The sequence below is a fragment of the Oryctolagus cuniculus genome, chromosome 12 (genome assembly GCF_051225735.1).
Source record: "Oryctolagus cuniculus isolate XC-2025 breed Fujian yellow rabbit chromosome 12, ASM5122573v1, whole genome shotgun sequence".
NCBI lineage: Eukaryota > Metazoa > Chordata > Mammalia > Lagomorpha > Leporidae > Oryctolagus > Oryctolagus cuniculus.
In genome coordinates, this window is record NC_142878.1 from 112870769 (window position 1) to 112887047 (window position 16279).

The window sequence follows — 16279 nt, forward strand, 5'->3', positions numbered from 1 at the left end:
CTCTGACCTGAGAGGATAAAGCAGAGGCCCCAGCTGGGTGAAAGGATTCTAGCATCCATCGGGCCCCTCTTAACTCTGAATTTTTTCTTGACAGCTGTAACCACATGTTTACCAGGTATCAGAGAGAGGCTAAATGGGAGCTGCTACATCTTCAGATCAACCACAGCTTGACTTGAGAGGCTGCCAGTGATCACTGTTCTCTAGACCGTAATGCCATGCTATACACCTTCATTTCAGGCCAGTGGGCCTTTGTGGCTACAGGAAAACGAACACACAAGGAAGAAATATTTGCTGATTGTGGTGATAAGCATTCAGCCATTCTCAAGATTTAGAAAGCTCAGGGCAATTTCAGAGTCCATTCTACTTGTGACTTTTGGAGTATGAAAGCTGAACCCTTCATTTGTCAATTCACTAAAAAAGGTACACTTTGATTTATTGTAGTATGCACCTGGCTTTGCAAAGGCTTTGCAGTTTTGTCTGTGTTAATTTCCTTTCGTCTGGTCACTCAGAACAAAACACTTGATGATTTAACAAAAATAATAAGATACGAGAACTTTGCAGGTTTGGAAAAGGATTCCAGTGTTCTCCAGGGAGGAAATCATATTAAAAGTAGTAAGCAGTGATCCAAGGCAGCAATGTAGCCTCTATGTCCCTCTTCCAAGTTACAGTTGACATCTTTGAGGAAATGGCCTTTGCTATAGGATTCTGGCACATACAAAGGAAACATTTCCCAGGGGAAAATGAAAATGGATTACACCCACTGGGGGCCTCAGGATGGTTGCAGTTCCAGTTGTTTCACTCCATGTGTATATGCTCATGAAGGAAAGACTACCATACCATTGTAAGGCCAAGGAGGTGACGTGGGTGGAGTTTTCTGCTACTGACCCTGCCTTTGCTCAGAACTCCGATCCCCAGGTGCTATGAGATGCTTTGCCACCTGTGGGTCCTCATTTCTTTTACAGCCTTTCAGCAATTTCCACCCTGAGGAAGTTCTCAGAACTGCAATGTGAGGCTGACATGCTGCCGTGACTTGCTGGGTAGTCTGTGTGAGAACATTTTGCTCACCTGTATGCTGAGGGGTTCCTTCTTTCTGGGGAGTCCACTGGATACCATCCAAGAGTGTTCTCTGATCCTGTTGGTCATTGTGGTGGCAGGTTATATAAACACAGGTTGGCACTCTGGATGCTTAGAGAATATGGCTCTGCCTCAGTAGAGTGCTGCCATTTCACTTCCTCTTTCTATGACCTGGAAATGGCCTGTTTATTTGAGGATTTCCTTGTGTCAAGATAATGTTCTTACTGCATCCAGGTGTGTTCTTGTGGCCTTCTTTCTCCTTTCATCTTCACTTTCATGTCTTTCACTGTGTGGCCAGGCAAAGGCAAGATAAAAAACAACAGCAACAACACAGCAGCCAAAGCCTTCCTTGAAACCATGCTGCCTGTGTTTCTGAAGGTCTCCCAGGCTAGAGGAGACTCAAACATCCTGTGCACTTAAAGTCTTTTTATAGGGTCACTGGCCACTCAGACACACTTGCCCTTGCCTGTCCTCTACAGCTGGTGGCTCTGCTATTTTGGCAACCTCCTGTTCATGCTTCTGGCCTTCCATATCCAACCTGAACTCACTCTCAGTAGTTCCCTTACAGACCCGTAAGCGAGGTGGACTTTTGCAGGCATCTTTCCTGGAAAGCCTGTTTTCTACTCTTTTCCTTCCTGGGAGGTATTATTCTTCCTGTGTATTCCATGTGGCAGTGCCCCTCTCCCTTTGTACATGCATGTAGTAAAATTCCATGACCCTTTCTTTTCTTCTGTGAACTGAGAGTATACAGGGCTCATTACCTAAATGGAAATAAAAATATAGAGACTGATGGGGAGAGGGTCTGCTATTGCTCCAAATCCTGGAGCAGAGGCAGCTCAGAAGAGCGAATGCAGGGAGTGTTTTGTGGGAATTGATGGATGTATAGGAAAGAAATTTTCCAACATAACTCTCAAATAGAAGAGTGAGTGTAAGAAATCTGTTGTATTTAACATTACCTCCTTAAAACTATGCTGCCAGGGCCAGCACTGAGGCATAGTGGGCTAAGCCTCTGCCTGTGGTGCCAGAATCACATAAAGGCACTGGTTCATGTCCCAGCTTCTCCTCTTCTGATCCAGCTCTCTGCTATGGCCTGGGGAAGCAGTGGAAGATGATGCAAGTCCCTGGGCCCCTGTACTCATGTGGGAGACCCAGAAGAAGCTCCTGGCTCCTGGATCCTGGATCCTGGCTTTAGATTAGCTCAGCTCTGGCCATTTTGGCCATCTGGGGAGTGAAACAGTGGATAGAAGACCTTTTTCTCTGTCTCTCCTTCTCTCTGTCTGTAATTCTACTTCTCAAATAAATAAACTCTTAAAAAAAGCTATGCTGTCAGGGCTGGCACTGTGGTGTAGCAGGTAAAGCCTCTGCCTGCAGTGCTGGCATCACATATGAGCATCAGTTTAAGTCTTGGCTGCTCCATTTCCAATCCAGCTCTCTGCTATGGCCTGGGGAAACAGTAGAAGGTGGCCCGGGTCCTTGGGCCCCTGCTCCTTTGTGGAAGACCTGAAAGAAGTTTCTGACTATTGACTTCAGATCAGTGCAGCTCTGGCTGTTGAGGCCAATTGGAGAGTGAACCATCTGATTGAAGACCTTTCTCTCTCTCTCTCTGCTTCTCCTTCTCTCTCTGTAACTCTGACTCTCAAATAAATAAATAAATCTTAAAAAATAAACTCACATAGAGTGCAATCAATATAAGACACTTTAGTAATTGTTTACCTAACTATGCCTCTGTCATTGTGTTTAACTATTTTGTGTTGGCTGTGGAAGGCTACATAATACTCTCCACTGAAGATGCTCATACCTTAATCCCTAGAGCCAATGAATATTGCCTACTATGGCAAGGAGGACTTTGCAGATACTGTTAAATCAAGGATTTTGTAATGAGGGATGATCCTATATAATATAGATGTGTCCTAAATGTAGTCCCAAGACACTTATATGAGGGAGGCAAGAAAGTCAAAGGCAAAAGAGGTGTGACAATGGAAGCAAGAGGTTGGAGTTAAGACACAAAGGAGCTGTGAACCAAGGAATGCAGGAAGCTGCAAGAGGCAAGGAACCTTTTACACTGGAATCTCTGAAAAATCAGCTTCACCAGTACCCTACTTAGCCCTATGTGTTATACTTGAACTTCTGACACTCCCAGGACTGTAATAGAATAAATGCATATGGTTTTAGATTGCTAGGCGTGTGGTCATCTGTAGCAGCTGTTAATAATCCATATGTATGTAAATGTATATTTATATATAAAATCAGCTTGAATTAAAGCTGTTTTGTCTCAAAGGTAGCTGTGACTTAACTCATTCTCCTGCTTTCCTGAGCTCAGGGTGACATATTGGTGTCAACAGCATTATCCTGCTTTGATGAATAGCAGCTTAGAACACTTCAGCTTCTAAGACACTATCTCAGCCAGCGCCACAGCACAATAGGCTAATCCTCCGCCTTGCGGCGCCGGCACACCGGGTTCTAGTCCCGGTCAGGATGCCGGATTCTGTCCCGGTTGCCCCTCTTCCAGGCCAGCTCTCTGCTGTGGCCCGGGAGTGCAGTGGAGGATGGCCCAAGTGCTTGGGCCCTGCACCCCATGGGGACCAGGAGAAGCACCTGGCTCCTGCCATCGGATCAGTGCAGTGCGCCAGCTGCAGCACACTGGCAGCAGCAGCCATTGGAGGGTGAACCAACGGCAAAAGGAAGACCTTTCTCTCTGTCTCTCTCTCTCTCTCACTGTCCACTCTGCCTGAAAAAAAAAAAAAGGCAATATCTCACATGTCATTGTTAGCCAATACTTTAATTACACCTGTTCCATGTTAGTGATAACTCTTTTTGTATTTAAATCAACAAAGCCCCTTATATTCAAACACATACCCATGTCTTAGCTGAGCATTTGTTCCCAATTGTCATTTATTAGGTTCACTTTAATTTTTTCAAATAAATTATTTCCCTTAGTAATTTTACATGATTTATTTCCTTATCTCAAAATGTTTTGATTCAATCCTGAATCAAATTCAATTATGTCTTTTTAAAGATTTTATTTTTTTTATTTGAGAGATAGAGTTACAGACATTGAGAGGAAGAGACAGGGACAAAGTTCTTCCATCCTTTGGATCACTCCCCAAGTGGCCGCAATGGCTGGAGTTGTGCTGATCCAAAAACCAGGAGCCAGGAGCTTCTTCCTGGTTTACCATGTGGTGCAAGGGCCCAAGGAATTGGGCCATCTTCTACTCCCTTCTCAGGCCACAGCAGAAGCTGGATTGGAAGAGGAACAGCCGGGACTAGAACCGGCGCCCATATGAGATGTAGGTGCCACAGGTGGAGGATTAACCTACTGCACCATGGTGCCGTCCCCTCAATCCTTGTTATGTTATTGTGCTTATTTTTTGGCTTTAACATACTTTTTGATTTTTGTGGTCATTAGATTTTTATGATTTGTGTTGAGTAGTTTAATGGCAACAGGTCTGCTCCCCTTGCACAGTACTGATATGCCTAGCCTTGGCTTTCCTCCTCATGATAACCCTTACCAGCTTTAATGGGCCTGGACAAAGTGGAGTGGCAGGTGTCATATTTCAATTCCAATTCAACACATGACTCTTTTGCCTTAGGGACCAGGGTTTATCCTCCAAAAAGTATCAGGATTGTGGATCATATTGATATGAGGTTGAGACTCCTAGAAAATGGAAGAAAGGTCATTGACAGATGGTGTTTAATTCCTTCATTTGTCCATCCCATAGGTATTCTGAATACCATGTGCTGAGTTCTGAGAACAGATATCATCCACGAGTTTGTAGAAAATGAAGTCTATTTCAACATGCATGTGCACAGAAACATTGTTTTATCATTGACTCATGGAGTTTGGATTAAAACTTATCTATTTGGTTAGAATGCATCCCATGTACTAATTTTGTATTCTGATGATGTCTGTATTTATGGGGCAGTAGAACTATCAACTCTTATTATATTGTCAACCTTGTTTTCTAAAAGCTTCTTGTGGAACCTTGATGCCATCACACTGCAGTTCTTTGCTTCCTGGGCCCAATTCCATACATAGGAGAATCAATATCACTGAAGAAACTGTAGAGCCCCCATGTGCTGTTCCTCACAGCCACTTTTTTCCCTAGCCCTCACCATCTTGTCCCACACCCAGGTAGACATTTTGTCCTGAGCAGCTCTCTATTCTGGGCAGGGAGCTGATGCATGTCAGTTCTCTGTGCTTTCTACATGGTTCCTGCCTTTGAGCTTCTCATGCCTGACAACTTTTCCCAGGACTTTTGCCTCTGCTTGCATCCATGACATTTTTCACACTTTCACTTTCTGTAGTTCACATCTAAAAAATCACATCTCCAAATAAAACAATGTATACTTTTTATTTTTTAATTTTTTTGAAAAGCAGAGTTAGGAAGAAGAGGAAGATAGATAGATAGATAGATAGATAGATAGATAAATATCTTCAGTATACTGGTTCACACCCTAAATGGCCCCAATGACTGGAATTGGGCCAAGCCAAACCTAGAAGCCAGGAGTTTCATTCAGGTCTCCTATGTGGGTAGCAGAGAAATACTTAGTCCATCTTCCACTGTTTTTCCAGATGCATAAACAGTGAGCTGGATCTAAAGTGTAGAAGCCAGGTTTTAAACTAACACTCATATTGGATATTGGCATTACAGTCTGTAGCCCAATTCACTGTATCACAACACTGAACCCACATTTTTACTTTAAAAAAAGTTCAAAATTTTATCATATCATTATTTGTTAATTTTAACACAACTCACCATTCAGTATTTAACTCTGAAAGTTGTCAGGATATCTCATGAATGTGCCTGGTTGTGTATTTTGAACATATCACAGCAAAATGGCATATGGTGAATGCAATGGGCAGGGTATGTGTAACTTTGTAACACATTATTTCAAATTGAGTGAAAATTTAATGTGTTATTGACTTGATATTTACAAATGTGAATATTATGAGTTTTATTTAGGTGAGGAAGATGTGTGTTATTTGATTCTGGAGCAGCTTTATATGTTGATAGCATGTTCTTGAGTTATATTGTTGTTATTTGTGTGTATGTGTGTGTGTGTTATCTTGAACAAGTGTTTCTGTATGTACTGTGTCTAAAGTCCATCACTTTTTTGTAAAAGATCCATCTATTTTGTTTGAAGGCAGAATTACAGAGAGAGAGAGACAGAGAGAGACCCTCCATCCACTGGATCACTCCCCTAGTGGCTGCAACAGCCAGAACTGGGCTGTTCTGGTCAGCCATGTGGGTGCAGGAACCAGCACCCAGGCAATCCTCCCCCATTTTCCCAGGCACACCAGCAGGGAGCTAAATCAGAAATGAAGCAGCCAGAAACTGAACTAGTGCCCACATGGGAGGCTGGCATTGCAGAAGGTAGCTTCACCTGCCATGCCACAATTCTTGCCTCTAAAGTCTGTCTCTTGAGGGTACCACTACTCTGGGCCTGTTTTAAGTTCTTAGTGCTTTCATAGCTTCCTGACAATCTTATATCCTGTCTCCTGGCTCACACCGAGATACTTCCCCTGTGCATCTCTGTTGATACTATTATCCCCTTATTCCCTTGCCCACTCTTTTCTTCAGCAAAGCCCAGTTGTCCACTGATATATTTGTGCTTCCCTCTGTTTTTGTAGGTATTTTTACCTTATAATTCATTGTTTCACTGCTACTCATAGCACTGCAGTGGTTTGTGTATCATTTTATTTTCTTCTCTAATCAAAGGAAAAATACTAATGTAAAACTTATAACAGCATCATTTGCTTCTCTGATACTTTCATCAAAAAGCCAAATAAAATAAATTGCTACATTTTTGACAAAAATTTGTGTGTACCAAGCAAACATTGTATCTGTGACTGAGTAACCCAATAGAGTAAGCCCTAAGCTGCACAGATAATCACTCAGGTAGTCTGTACTTTTGCTTTTTACTCAGTGACCTGGATCCTCAGGAAGACCCATGTACACACACACAGCTCTACCCCTCTCCCTCCTTCCTTCACTCAAGCTCTTTGCCCCTCTTTCCTTTTCTCTTTTCCTCTCCTCCAGTACAACTAAGACTTCTTCCTTTTTAGAAGGCAATTCCTGATTACCCTATGCCCAGAGAATATTCTAAGACATGGCCCTTGACATTTTTGCAGCTTGTGGGGAGTATATGCATTCTAGATGTTTTGTTTTTGTTTTTCCAATTCATGGTTCAACCTTTGCAGAGTTGCTCAACTCTGGCACCTTTATCCTCCCAATTCTGTTCTCAGGGAGTTAATCATGACAAAGAATTAAAATTGAACACTCAAGAAAAAATTTCATGAGAGAGTCTGTCTTCCTAATCAGTTCCCTGCCTAGTGCTCAGTAGAGCATCAAGACTATTATGTTACAAATCATCAGTAAGGCCCCAGCAGCATTCCATGATCTATTGATGACATCACTGCATTCCAGGGCTCAATAAATAGTTGAAGGATTACAGGATTGCCACAACCTAGGGGGATTTATTTCATTCAATGGAAACTCTATCATGGACATTAATTTTTTGATATCTTGCATTTGATAGCAAAATTAGAAGATGGATGGCACAGAATAAGCAAAATAAAGTATTGTATGCATCTTAGATTATTGTATTACTAAAGCTCCCCAATGACGAGGATTTGGCAAGAAGATTAGGTTTACAGACATACTTGTATCATAGAAAATGATAAATGTTAGTAATACTGTTTAACATATGTACAGACAGAAGTACAATGTTTGGAAAGATAAATAGGCTTACCACAATTGAACATTATTCAATGCATAATATATACTGAAACATCACTTACTGTGCATGAATATGTAGAATTTTTGTCTTTTAACTTTTTTAGAGAACAGATTTCAAGTAGTTCATAGATACAACTCTAAGGATATAATGATACTACCCTCCCTCCCTTCTCCTCCTTTCTGTTTTTCTTTTTTAATAACATTTTTAACTTACTTTACAAACTTACTGCTCCACCAAGAAAAGAGTTCAACAAGTAAAAAGTACAAAGACCACTACTCACTGGGAATGTAGATAAGGGTTTTAAGCAATAATTAAATTGCAAGATGTTGGCCAGTGCCGGGGCTCATCAATAGGCTAATCCTCTGCCTGCGGCGCCGGCACCCCAGGTTCTAGTCCAGGTCGGGGTGCCGGATTCTGTCCCGGTTGCTCCTCTTCCAGGCCAGCTCTCTGCAGTGGCCCAGGAGGGCAGTGGAGGATGACCCAAGTGCTTGGGCCCTGCACCCGCATGGGAGACCAGGAGAAACACCTGGCTCCTGGCTTCGGATCAGCGCGGTACACTGGCTGCAGCGCACCGGCCGCAGCGGCCATTGGGGGGTGAACCAACAGCAAAGGAAGACCTTTCTCTCTCTCTCTCTCTCTCTCTCTCTCTCTCTCTCACTATCCACTCTACCTGTCAAAAAAAATGGAAGATGTTAATTTCATGCATATAAAGTTTTTGTTTTTACTCTATATATTAGCTGCCACAAATCAAAGAAAATATATGACACCTGCATAATTGTACCAAGTTGCATCCATTTTATTTCAAAAGATTGAGTAGTACTACATCATGAATATATATATTTCTTTTTTAAAAAATCTTATTTGTTTATTCCTATTTATTTATTTATTTCAGAGGTACAGTTACAGAGGGAGAGACAGAGAGAAAGATCTTCCATCTGCTGGTTCACTCCCCAAATGACCTCAATAGTGGAGCTAAGCTGATCCAAAGCCAGGAGCCAGGAGATTCTTCTGGATCTCCCGCATGAGTTCAGTGGCCTAAGCACTTGGGCCATCTTCTATCACTTTCCTAGACCATTAGCAGAGAGCTAGATTGAAAGGAGCAGCCATGACATGAAGGTCGTGGGTACAGTTATCTCTTTCATATGCTGATTTCATTTCCTGTTGGCATACCCCCAGGTATGGAGTGCTAGATCATATGGTAGATCTATTTTCAGATTTCTGAGGAATATCCACACTGTCTTCCATAATAGTTGTACCAGTTTATATTCCCACCAACAATGTATTAGGGTATCTTTTTTCCCACGTCCTTGCCATCATTTGTTATTTTTGATTTTTGGAAGATAGCCATTCTAACTGGTGTGAAGTGAAATATCTAAGTACTTTTTATTTGCATTTCCCTGATGGCTAGCTATCCTGAACATTTTCTCATGTGTCTCTTGGCCCTTTCTATTTCATCCTTTGAAAAATGCCCATTCATGTATTGGCCCATTTCTTAATTGGATCACTTGCTTTGTTGTTGAGTTTCTTACAAGTTCCGTATATTTTCTGGATATTTATCTTTTATCAGATCCATAATTGGCAAATATTTTCTCCCAATCTTTTGAGTGTTTCCTCATTCTGTTGAGTGTTTCCTTTGCTAAACAGAAACTTCTTAGCTTTATATAATCCCATTTGTCTATTTTTGCTTCTTTTGCCCGTGTCCCTAGGATCTTATCCAAGAAGTCTTTGTATAGCTTAACTTGCTGCACCACAACACCAACTTCCCCTCCTATTTTTTCTTATGAGCTTTCTTGGTGTTTATACATTTTCATGAAAGTAATTCCTGCATAAGTACTTTGCTTCGGGAGAAATGTCATGTAAAACATGTGTGGTTTGATCTCCTTTTTATTTGGAAGACAGCTTTCTATAAAACAACCTTGTGGAAACTTCCTTACCCATAAGCCAGTATTTATGTAGTGGCAGAAGGAGTCAGAGAAGAATGTCTTACAAACTTTGTTCTAGCATTCTTAATGTAATGAGAAGTTTATTTTCATACTTAAGTGTATGGGTAAAACTTACCTGCACAAATGCCATGTCTGTTCACAAACTCTTAAAATATAAATTACAAAAAAAGACTATATATTCAAAATCTAGTATTCTAATTTGTTGTGTTATAAATATCTGCTGTGTACAAGAGGTATAAATTTCCTTATTTCAGGGCATACATTCCTTGTAGTCATTTAATTTGTGCACAATAGTATATTTTTATTTTTGATAATCTGAAAGGAGACTGTGTCCACACTTAAAGTGAAATTCTGTGTGACCCTTTCAAGTTAGTGTCTATCAACTGACTTTTAGACCAGAAAGTCATTGTAGATATGTTTTCTTTTTTTTATTTGACAAGATAGAGTTAGACAGAGAGAGACAGACAGAAAAGTCTTCCTTCTGTTGGTTCACCCCCCAAAATGGCCACTATGGCTGGCGCGCTGCGCCGATCCAAAGCCAGGAGCCAGGTGCTTCCTCTTGGTTTCCCATGCAGGTGCAGGGGCCCAAGCACCTGGGCAATCCTCCACTGCCTTCCTGGGCCACAGCAGAGAGCTGGACTGGAAGAGGAGCAACCGGGACTAGAACCCGGCGCCTATATGGGATGCCGGCACTGCAGGCAGAGGATTAACCAAGTGAGCCATGGCGCCAGCCCCTGTAGATATGTTTTCATGAAGGAGATAATTACTGCAGACCAGATGCAAAAACTGGCATTGGGATGAAGTTCCACATCAAATAACCTCCGCAAGAAGAGAAGGCAGACTAGCACACCATCTGCCAGCCAAGAGGCAGAGTGCAAGACAATAAGAGGATTTGTTTAAATGGTAGTCATACATTCGCAGACCCTGTACTGTCACTAATTCATTACAATTTAGATAATTCAATGTCATTTTGGAAATTCAAAGAGAAATAGAGAGCATAAACCCATTCATGATGAGAATTGATGATGATAATAGGAAATAAGTTAAATTTGCCATATAAAAAGTAAACTACTATTGTAAATACCAGCAAAGAAGAATTGGAATTTGATGCACACTACAAAAGGGAAGGAGAAAGAGGAAGTTGAGGGAAGGGAAGAATGAGAAAGACAAGAAAGAAGGAGAAGAAAGGAGAAGGAGAAAGAGAAGGAGGAGGATAAGAAAAATGAAGGAGGATGGGAAAGAGGGATGAGAACGAGGAGAAAGAGAAAGGTAAGGATTAGGGTCAGGGTCAGAGTTAGAGGTCAAGGTCAGTGTTAGAGATCACTGTCAGGGTCAGGGTGACGGTTAGGGTGAGAGTGAGGGTTAAAGTTAGGGTTAGGGTTTAGGTTATGGTTATGGTTAGGGTTAGGGCTAGAGCTAGGGATAGGGCTAGGGTTAAGGTTAGGGTTATAGTTAGGGTTTGGGTTAGGGGTAGGGTTGGGGCTAGGGTTAGAGGTTAGAATTAGGGTTAAGGTTAGGATTAGGGCTAGGGTTAGGGCTAGGGCTAGGGCTAGATCTAGGGCTAGGGTTAGGTTTAGGGCTAGGGCTAGAGTTATGGGTTAGTATTAGGGCTAGGTTTAAGGTTAGCTTAAAGTTAGGGTGTGGAGAGTTGGAAACACAGGGGAAGCAGCTGGAGGTCCTTCTGACCGGCAATGACTCACGGCCAGGGGTGCCTGTAGTCAGGATGAAGCCCTTAGAGGATCAGGGAATGGTGGCAGTTTGCTCGGTTCAGGTTTCTCTCTCTCACTCTCTCTCTCTCTCTCTCTCTCATACACACACACACACACACACACACACACACCCAAAGATGCACACACAAACACTTATCTCCATATCACCCTCAACCTCTTTTTCTGCCCTAGTCCCCACCTCTTTCCCAGAGCTGTGGCTGGAAGCCTGCAAGCCCAGGTCAAGGTTTTGGCTGCCAGCCTCGCTGCAAGCTGAGGCATTGTGTTTTGGGGCCACCTAGTGGCCACCCGCAAAATTCTGAAGCTGGCCAAAGGCGTGACGTTGGAGCTCAGCTCACTGCAGGGAACCCCCAGTGCTCAACTTCTGCCTTCCACTGGAAGATGGACCTTGGTCCACATTCTCCACCACCCTCCAGGGACCCGGTTCTTCCCCAAGTCCCCTGGGTGCCCTGACCCCATCTCCACCACACTCCTTCTCTGAACTCACAGGAGAAATGCCCTGTCCCTCGGGGACCAACACTCAAGACACCACTGGCTCCTGCTTCTCACCCCACCTCCCCATCCCACATCAAAGCCTCCTTCCCCCAAACACACCCCAGGGCAAGATTGCTGCTCTGCGGCTCAAAATGTCACCCATGATACAAGGTGGTAGCCTTATCGGTCCCCACACTGGCCACAAGCCACAGTTCTTTAAGCCTATGTGGCGGAAGCAAGTACAAGAATCCTGGCGCCCCATTCCCTCAGCCTGCCTCATCCCTTCCCAGTGGCTGAAACCGACTCCACCACCTGTGGTGGCCAAGGTGACTGTTAGGCTCCGGGGAGGTTGTGTGACACACAGGCGGCCCCCTTCACACCAATCAGTTCTTCCCATGTCCCTCAAGATGTTGCCCACAGTTCTTCAGGCTTTGCCCAAGGATGCCTTCCCACCCAACCACACAGGTCTTCCTAGCCATCCCTCCCACCTGCCACCCCGCTGTTGGTCCTTGTGCTTCCACTCCCCCTGCTTTTCTCCCATGCCCTGGCAGTGACCTTGGAGGTTGCTGTGCTGGGCTCTGGATCCCACAATACCACACCTACAGCTGACCCAGCCCAGCCCAATCCCCCCCCCCGTCTCCTCCCACATACCAGCTGTGCAGCAGCCCAACGATCATGGCGAGCCGGGGTGGCATCCCGCAGCCAGCCTGAACCACAGGGAAGTAGGAGGGGGGCAGAAGGACAGGGAGATGAGATCAGACCAAACCCGAGGGACTGCCCCTCTTCCCAGCAGGGTCAGTGGGCCCTGCTATGGAATGAGTATGCCTGAATGTGATGTGGTGCTGGGCAGCATTTCCTGGGGCCATTGAATCCATGGGGACTCCAGGATTTCCCTTCAGGGGATTGGGAAGTAGTGGAAAAGCTGGGCAGGTTATGAATATTCATGAGGAGGGTGAGCCGAGCGTTGGTATTTAAGAGGCCGGTGGGCAAGCCAGGACAGCACTGAGCATCCCACAGTGTTCAGAACTGGAGCCGGTGGAAGTCCTGACAGCATGGATGACCATCGTGGCACAGCCCCAGTGTCCTCCTACTTGGAACCTCGAAGACCCAGGACCATTTTGACTGTGGGTCAAATGGACAGTCTGTGTGCCTCCTTTGACCTTCATCCCTCATCTCACCCTCAGGTTCAGAGAAGAGCTGGCCCGAGAAATCCAGGTGCAGGCATGGTTATAAATGAGAGGAAGCATCTATGGAGTGCACAAGGCCCGCTAGACTTGGGGCCCTCCATGGGGGAGAGTTGGTGGGACTGGGGACTGGAAGAAGCACACATCCATTTCGAGGCCACTGGCCGAGATCCTCCTGTGAGCCTTAAAGTGGAATCACTTCCCAGGCAAGGCTATCAGGGAAGAAATGGCCAGATGAACAGGCCTTCCCGAAGGCCGAATCCAGATCTGGTTCCAGAACCGCAGAACCCGCCACGCGCAGCAGTAAAGATCAAGCTCAGAGAGAGCCTTGCCTTCTCCTGAATGAGGCCTGGGGGCTGGTCCAGTCCCAGGCTGAGGCCCCTTCAGCCACAGTGGGGTGATGCCACCAGCCCCTCCCACACCCCGGGGGTCTCCCTGTTGGCCATGGGAGTCTGGCACTCATGCCAAGGGCACCAGGCCCAGCCTGGCTGTGCCAAGGTGGCAGCCCTCGGCTCCTCCCCTGAGCTTCCTGGGTCATGGGGAGCCACGTGCACTGGAGTGGCAGGGCTCTCCCGCACACATGCACCTTGGGGGACCAGCGGAAGTGCATGTCTATCTCGGGGCCACAGGCCGAGACCCGAGGCTGGGATATTGCCTCTTGGCATCATGTAGCCACCACCTGCACAGTTCTGAACCCTGCCACAGGGGTCAGCCTCACCCTCACAGGCCCAAGTTTTCCAGGGCAACAGCAGGCACTGCTGCAGACCTGCCCTGGTCACCTTATTTAGGAGATGCCGGGCAATGTGCTGGACACAGGGAGCCTCCTGAATGAAATGTTTCAGAAACTGTGTGGATGGGGGGGGGGTGTCTGTCAGAAGGGGTGGGGGTAGGGGAGAAGTGTTGGGGCGAGGAATGGGAGATTGAGATGGCACAGGGGCTTCCAGGAGTCTGGGGCTTGAGGCCCCAAAGGCTATGGACACAGTGAGATCTAGGATGTTCTGAGCCTGGGGAAAGTACACGGCCAGCTATGGCTGCACTCAAGATCCAGGACCCGGCAGGCACAAAGCATACCGCAGTGTCTCCTGCAATGCCTGTGGGAAGACACACCTCCTGGGCCCAGGAGGCCCCTGTGAAGGAAGCTGGGAAAACCTGGTGCTGGGGGCAGTCAGGGTGTGAAGAGTTGTCATTGAAGGGGCAAGCAGCTGGAGGGCGCTCAGACTGGTGTCGTCCCACAGCCAGGAGTGTCTAGCCAGGAGGAAGCCCTCAGAGGACCGTGGAAGGTGACAGTTAGCTCAGGATTGGGCTTTCTCTCTCTCTCACCCCCCCTTTCCCCTCCTCCTCCTCTCTCTCTCACCCCCCTTTCCCCTCCTCTCTCTCTCTCTCTCTCCTCTCTTGTCATACACACACACACACACACAAATGGATCTCCACGTAGCCCTCAACCCCTTTCCGGCTCCCATCCCATGCCTCCTTCCCAGAGTAGTAGCTGGAAGCCTGCAGGCCCAGGTCAATGCTTGGGCAGTCAGTTTCTGGCCAGGCTGTGGCACTGTTCTTCACCAGGTGCCCTGGTTGCTGGGCCCTGGCCCTGCCACACATGATTTTCTGAGATCACAGAAAAAATACCCCATCCCTTGGGAACCAACACACAAACCACCATGAGATCCTGCGTCTCCTCCCATGCCCCCAGTACACACCGAAGCTTCTTGTCTGCCATCCCAGTCCCTCACCCCAGGACAGGATAGCTGTTCCCTTGTGCACCCTGTTGCCCACAATATAAGGATGTAGCCTTACCAGATTTACACTGGTCATGATGCCAAGTCCTTTAAGCATACATGGTGGAAGCGGGTATAGGCATCCTGGTACCCCACTCACATGGCCTGTATCATCCCTTCCCAGTGGCTGAACGATCTCTCTCTCTCTCTCTCTCTCTCTCTCTCTCTGCCTAAGCACTTGGGCCATCTAATGCTTTCCCAGGCCATAGCAGAGAGCTGGATCAGAAGAGGAGCAGCTGGGACCAGAACTGGTGCCCATATGGGATGCCGGCACTTCAGGCTAGGGCGTTTAACCCACTGTGGCACAGCACCGGCCCCAAGAGTAATTTGCTGATACCACAAACTATAAAAAGGAAATAAAAAATGTATTAAAAGGCAAAGATACACCTGAATTAAATATTGGATTGTTTGAAATATCATTTAAAAGGTCTAACAAGAGACAGGTTTCATACTGAGTTTCCTTTCAATACTTTCACAGGCTGTGACTTCTGTAAGAATATTATTACAGTAAATCCTAGGATTCTCTGAAATTTCCCAAGCTAAATAATGAAATTTCTTATTGTACATGATTTAATGAATTTATGTTTGCATTTGTCTATCAGCTCATGTTAAATTTTGCAAGTTCATCAAAGCTAAGAACTTGCCTTCTGATAGGTACTTACTGAGTGGAGCTAGTTTTGGAATTAATAAGGAATGGGGGTGTTTCTCTTTGTGTTAACAGCTTAAGAGTAATTTGATGTGATCTAGAAACCATGAGTTACTAGGAAGGTGCTTATAAATGAATATAGCCAATCACTTGACTTGCCCACGATCCTTTATAACAACCCAGCCTGACCCCCACATGCTGTTGTGCATGAATGATTGCCATTTTTGTCAAAAAAGACCCAGGGAAGGGGTTCAGAATTTATTCTAGGTTCGCTAACCTCTATATCTCACGTACCCTGACTCAGAGCGAGGGCATTCAGTTCAGGAAGATCATGTATGATTGATTTTTTCATTGTGGCTGTAACTGTGAAGCCCTCAGACACAAGGAGTGAGGCTGGTGCACCTGGAACAGCCATTGTGCCAGAAGCTTGGTACTCACTGGCATTTTTTTAGATATTCATTTATTCAAAAGGCAGAGAGGGAGAGCGAGAGCAAGAGAGAGAGAGGTCTTCTATCTGCTGGTTCACTCCACAAATGGCCACAAGGGTCTGAGCTGGGCCAGACCAAAGCCAAGAACCAGGAGCTTCTTCCAGGTCTCCCACACAGATGTAGGGTCCCAAGGACTAGTGCCAACTTCTACTGCCTTCCCAGGCCATAGCAGAGAGCTGGATTAGAATTACAGCAGCCAGAACTCCAACCGGTGCCCATATGGGGTGCTG